The sequence below is a fragment of the Solea solea genome, chromosome 15 (genome assembly GCF_958295425.1).
Source record: "Solea solea chromosome 15, fSolSol10.1, whole genome shotgun sequence".
Taxonomy (NCBI): domain Eukaryota; kingdom Metazoa; phylum Chordata; class Actinopteri; order Pleuronectiformes; family Soleidae; genus Solea; species Solea solea.
This window is the reverse complement of record NC_081148.1, coordinates 52,501-57,500: the sequence shown is the minus strand read 5'-3', so window position 1 is coordinate 57,500 and position 5,000 is coordinate 52,501. Positions and strand designations below refer to the sequence as shown.

Sequence of the window (5,000 nt, the reverse complement as noted above, 5' to 3'; positions counted from 1 at the left end):
TAGTTGTAAGCAAAGGTCAGCCGCCCAAAGTTCCGCCTTGTGTGCCCATCTCCAGGCTTCTCACGTGCTCGCAGAGCGACATCCCCAGTCTTTCCAAGTTGCTGGGAATGGGATGGTTGTGGGTGTTGTCTTTTAGCTCTAAGGAAATGTCATGCTCCCTTTCCCGGCTCTTTGTAGGAGAACTGGATTGATGGAGATGGATCCATGGCCATCATGCCAAGGGTTAATACTTTGGCGCTTGTTCCGTCCACTCCTGTACATTGACCTGATATTGAAGCGATGCCAGGAGCAGCTCACCATTTCAGAAGCCCGGAGGAGCTGGGAAACGGCCCGGCAGTTTGTACTGCTCGGTGTGACACAGAGCTGCTTTGCTCATGCACTCACATCTACCACTAAACCTTGGAGGTGTGCCACAGCCTCAGCGATTGATAGAAAACTGCAGCACACAACCAACAGTAAGAATGCGCTTCCAAACATGCAGTCAAATGTGGGCGGTTGATTGGCCGGCAAACCAAAAACGTTGAAGAAAGGCTGTCCCAAGGTGGCCGGCCGGGCCGACCGAGACTGTGGTGACTCCGGCGGATAGACTCGTTGGCTGCCCTCAAGGAGAGGGTCTATGTCGACTCTGGTTTTTCTTCAAAATGCACAAGTCTTTTGCCTTTTACTAAAGACTTCCGTGGAGAGGAACGTCCGAGAGTTTAAGTTATTTTTGGTGGGCTTTGCTGTATGGCTGCGCCCTTTGAGTGTGTCAAATGTCAAGCAGCTGTCCCTCACGGCTCAGAGGTGCGCTTAGATCTCCTGGGGGCGGAGGTGATCGGCAGCAGCCTTTGTTATGCGCACTTCAGAAACATGGCACCACAACAAGTAACTTGTGCGCCAAGATCTTGAGTTGGCCCAAGACACTGGCGGGCCATCGCTTCTCGGCCTTTTGGCTAAGATCAAGTGTAGTATCTGTTCTTATCAGTTTAATATCTGATATGTCCTCTATATGGGGATTAAATATTAAATGCATTTTTGAGCATTGGGCGGTGAAACCTGGGGCTTGCTCTCTTCACTCCTTGCATTGACCTGGTATTGCAGTGCCACCAGGAACAGTGCACCGTTCTCTTTTTTTCTGTGAAAACCAAAGCAAGGCTGAAACTGGAAGGACATTAACGTGTGCCCGTGCGTCAACGTAATTGCAAGCCCACGTTTCTTGTAAGGAAGCAGCAGTGTCAAAGCGTGCTGCAGTGTAAAAGTGTGCTGCAGTGTAAAAGCTTACAGCACCTGGTATTCCCAGGCAGTCTCCCATCCAAGTACTAACCAGGCCCGACCCTGCTTAGCTTCCGAGATCAGACGAGATCGGGCGTGCTCAGGGTGGTGTGGCCGTAAGCCGACGGGCAGGTGACACAGACTCCTTTTATAGACCAGGCAAGGCCCCCTGCTCGTGGAGGGGCTCAAAAGTCAGCCTTCCGAACACACTGCACTTGAGCCTTTATCGCCACTACCTGCTACACTCTATTCCAGTATTTGGAAGCTACACCGAGATGGGTAAGCTGCTGTTGGTGCCGTCAGGTCCAGTTGTTGCTGAATCTATAGGAAATGACAGCCAGGTATGCCAGTGAAAAGGTCGAGTGTTTCCTCTCCAATGTGTGCTGGAGGTTGAAGTTGAACACAACACAGCATTAACGAGCACCTGAGTCAAGGCATTGGACTCTGGGACTATCCATTTCCTGCACCATCGGCCAAAGAGCTGTGTCTGGGAACAGCCACCCAGTGCTGGGCAAGTACACCTCATACTTACCTGGCAGGGGAGACACCATGATCAAGAAGGTGGTTCACCCAGGGCGAGGCTCAGCCATTGCACTCTGGTTGTGCTGACCCCTGCAAATTCCCCAAACGTGGGAATCTTGACTGCATAATTTTTGCTGGTGGGGTACTGCGTCCGCACTCTCCCCCGATGACGTAGTTGTAAGCAAAGGTCAGCCGCCCAAAGTTCCGCCTTGTGTGCCCATCTCCAGGCTTCTCACGTGCTCGCAGAGCGACATCCCCAGTCTTTCCAAGTTGCTGGGAATGGGATGGTTGTGGCTGTTGTCTTTTAGCTCTAAGGAAATGTCATGCTCCCTTTCCCGGCTCTTTGTAGGAGAACTGGATTGATGGAGATGGATCCATGGCCATCATGCCAAGGGTTAATACTTTGGCGCTTGTTCCGTCCACTCCTGTACATTGACCTGATATTGAAGCGATGCCAGGAGCAGCTCACCATTTCAGAAGCCCGGAGGAGCTGGGAAACGGCCCGGCAGTTTGTACTGCTCGGTGTGACACAGAGCTGCTTTGCTCATGCACTCACATCTACCACTAAACCTTGGAGGTGTGCCACAGCCTCAGCGATTGATAGAAAACTGCAGCACACAACCAACAGTAAGAATGCGCTTCCAAACATGCAGTCAAATGTGGGCGGTTGATTGGCCGGCAAACCAAAAACGTTGAAGAAAGGCTGTCCCAAGGTGGCCGGCCGGGCCGACCGAGACTGTGGTGACTCCGGCGGATAGACTCGTTGGCTGCCCTCAAGGAGAGGGTCTATGTCGACTCTGGTTTTTCTTCAAAATGCACAAGTCTTTTGCCTTTTACTAAAGACTTCCGTGGAGAGGAACGTCCGAGAGTTTAAGTTATTTTTGGTGGGCTTTGCTGTATGGCTGCGCCCTTTGAGTGTGTCAAATGTCAAGCAGCTGTCCGTCACGGCTCAGAGGTGCGCTTAGATCTCCTGGGGGCGGAGGTGATCGGCAGCAGCCTTTGTTATGCGCACTTCAGAAACATGGCACCACAACAAGTAACTTGTGCGCCAAGATCTTGAGTTGGCCCAAGACACTGGCGGGCCATCGCTTCTCGGCCTTTTGGCTAAGATCAAGTGTAGTATCTGTTCTTATCAGTTTAATATCTGATATGTCCTCTATATGGGGATTAAATATTAAATGCATTTTTGAGCATTGGGCGGTGAAACCTGGGGCTTGCTCTCTTCACTACTTGCATTGACCTGGTATTGCAGTGCCCCCAGGAACAGTGCACCGTTCTCTTTTTTTCTGTGAAAACCAAAGCAAGGCTGAAACTGGAAGGACATTAACGTGTGCCCGTGCGTCAACGTAATTGCAAGCCCACGTTTCTTGTAAGGAAGCAGCAGTGTCAAAGCGTGCTGCAGTGTAAAAGTGTGCTGCAGTGTAAAAGCTTACAGCACCTGGTATTCCCAGGCAGTCTCCCATCCAAGTACTAACCAGGCCCGACCCTGCTTAGCTTCCGAGATCAGACGAGATCGGGCGTGCTCAGGGTGGTGTGGCCGTAAGCCGACGGGCAGGTGACACAGACTCCTTTTATAGACCAGGCAAGGCCCCCTGCTCGTGGAGGGGCTCAAAAGTCAGCCTTCCGAACACACTGCACTTGAGCCTTTATCGCCACTACCTGCTACACTCTATTCCAGTATTTGGAAGCTACACCGAGATGGGTAAGCTGCTGTTGGTGCCGTCAGGTCCAGTTGTTGCTGAATCTATAGGAAATGACAGCCAGGTATGCCAGTGAAAAGGTTGAGTGTTTCCTCTCCAATGTGTGCTGGAGGTTGAAGTTGAACACAGCACAGCATTAACGAGCACCTGAGTCAAGGCATTGGACTCTGGGACTATCCATTTCCTGCACCATCGGCCAAAGAGCTGTGTCTGGGAACAGCCACCCAGTGCTGGGCAAGTACACCTCATACTTACCTGGCAGGGGAGACACCATGATCAAGAAGGTGGTTCACCCAGGGCGAGGCTCAGCCATTGCACTCTGGTTGTGCTGACCCCTGCAAATTCCCCAAACGTGGGAATCTTGACTGCATAATTTTTGCTGGTGGGGTACTGCGTCCGCGCTCTCCCCCGATGACGTAGTTGTAAGCAAAGGTCAGCCGCCCAAAGTTCCGCCTTGTGTGCCCATCTCCAGGCTTCTCACGTGCTCGCAGAGCGACATCCCCAGTCTTTCCAAGTTGCTGGGAATGGGATGGTTGTGGCTGTTGTCTTTTAGCTCTAAGGAAATGTCATGCTCCCTTTCCCGGCTCTTTGTAGGAGAACTGGATTGATGGAGATGGATCCATGGCCATCATGCCAAGGGTTAATACTTTGGCGCTTGTTCCGTCCACTCCTGTACATTGACCTGATATTGAAGCGATGCCAGGAGCAGCTCACCATTTCAGAAGCCCGGAGGAGCTGGGAAACGGCCCGGCAGTTTGTACTGCTCGGTGTGACACAGAGCTGCTTTGCTCATGCACTCACATCTACCACTAAACCTTGGAGGTGTGCCACAGCCTCAGCGATTGATAAGAAAACTGCAGCACACAACCAACAGTAAGAATGCGCTTCCAAACATGCAGTCAAATGTGGGCGGTTGATTGGCCGGCAAACCAAAAACGTTGAAGAAAGGCTGTCCCAAGGTGGCCGGCCGGGCCGACCGAGACTGTGGTGACTCCGGCGGATAGACTCGTTGGCTGCTCTCAAGGAGAGGGTCTATGTCGACTCTGGTTTTTCTTCAAAATGCACAAGTCTTTCGCCTTTTACTAAAGACTTCCGTGGAGAGGAACGTCCGAGAGTTTAAGTTATTTTTGGTGGGCTTTGCTGTATGGCTGCGCCCTTTGAGTGTGTCAAATGTCAAGCAGCTGTCCGTCACGGCTCAGAGGTGCACTTAGATCACCTGGGGGCGGAGGTGATCGGCAGCAGCCTTTGTTATGCGCACTTCAGAAACATGACACCACAACAAGTAACTTGTGCGCCAAGATCTTGAGTTGGCCCCAGACACTGGCGGGCCATCGCTTCTCAGCCTTTTGGCTAAGATCAAGTGTAGTATCTGTTCTTATCAGTTTAATATCTGATATGTCCTCTATATGGGGATTAAATATTAAATGCATTTTTGAGCATTGGGCGGTGAAACCTGGGGCTTGCTCTCTTCACTCCTTGCATTGACCTGGTATTGCAGTGCCACCAGGAACGGTGCACCGTTCTCTT

General features: G+C 51.6%; 10 non-coding genes across 10 annotated transcripts; 8 read left to right on the top strand and 2 right to left on the bottom strand.

The window, feature by feature from the left end:
- Positions 1 to 620: 620 nt before the first annotated feature.
- On the top strand, positions 621 to 733 carry LOC131474668 (U5 spliceosomal RNA). Its single transcript, XR_009242423.1, has one exon. It is a non-coding gene; the product is annotated as a U5 spliceosomal RNA (small nuclear RNA).
- A 179-nt stretch (positions 734 to 912) lies between these two features.
- Positions 913 to 1,105, top strand: LOC131474581 (U2 spliceosomal RNA). The gene has a single exon (XR_009242343.1). It is a non-coding gene; the product is annotated as a U2 spliceosomal RNA (small nuclear RNA).
- A 149-nt stretch (positions 1,106 to 1,254) lies between these two features.
- Positions 1,255 to 1,373, bottom strand: LOC131474691 (5S ribosomal RNA). Its single transcript, XR_009242445.1, has one exon. It is a non-coding gene; the product is annotated as a 5S ribosomal RNA (ribosomal RNA).
- A 402-nt stretch (positions 1,374 to 1,775) lies between these two features.
- LOC131474580 (U1 spliceosomal RNA) lies at positions 1,776 to 1,939 on the top strand. The gene has a single exon (XR_009242342.1). It is a non-coding gene; the product is annotated as a U1 spliceosomal RNA (small nuclear RNA).
- Positions 1,940 to 2,565: 626 nt separating this feature from the next.
- LOC131474667 (U5 spliceosomal RNA) lies at positions 2,566 to 2,678 on the top strand. Its single transcript, XR_009242422.1, has one exon. It is a non-coding gene; the product is annotated as a U5 spliceosomal RNA (small nuclear RNA).
- A 179-nt stretch (positions 2,679 to 2,857) lies between these two features.
- LOC131474616 (U2 spliceosomal RNA) lies at positions 2,858 to 3,050 on the top strand. Its single transcript, XR_009242376.1, has one exon. It is a non-coding gene; the product is annotated as a U2 spliceosomal RNA (small nuclear RNA).
- Positions 3,051 to 3,199: 149 nt separating this feature from the next.
- LOC131474690 (5S ribosomal RNA) lies at positions 3,200 to 3,318 on the bottom strand. Its single transcript, XR_009242444.1, has one exon. It is a non-coding gene; the product is annotated as a 5S ribosomal RNA (ribosomal RNA).
- A 402-nt stretch (positions 3,319 to 3,720) lies between these two features.
- Positions 3,721 to 3,884, top strand: LOC131474549 (U1 spliceosomal RNA). Its single transcript, XR_009242311.1, has one exon. It is a non-coding gene; the product is annotated as a U1 spliceosomal RNA (small nuclear RNA).
- A 627-nt stretch (positions 3,885 to 4,511) lies between these two features.
- On the top strand, positions 4,512 to 4,624 carry LOC131474654 (U5 spliceosomal RNA). Its single transcript, XR_009242410.1, has one exon. It is a non-coding gene; the product is annotated as a U5 spliceosomal RNA (small nuclear RNA).
- A 179-nt stretch (positions 4,625 to 4,803) lies between these two features.
- LOC131474618 (U2 spliceosomal RNA) lies at positions 4,804 to 4,996 on the top strand. Its single transcript, XR_009242377.1, has one exon. It is a non-coding gene; the product is annotated as a U2 spliceosomal RNA (small nuclear RNA).
- Positions 4,997 to 5,000: the final 4 nt, after the last annotated feature.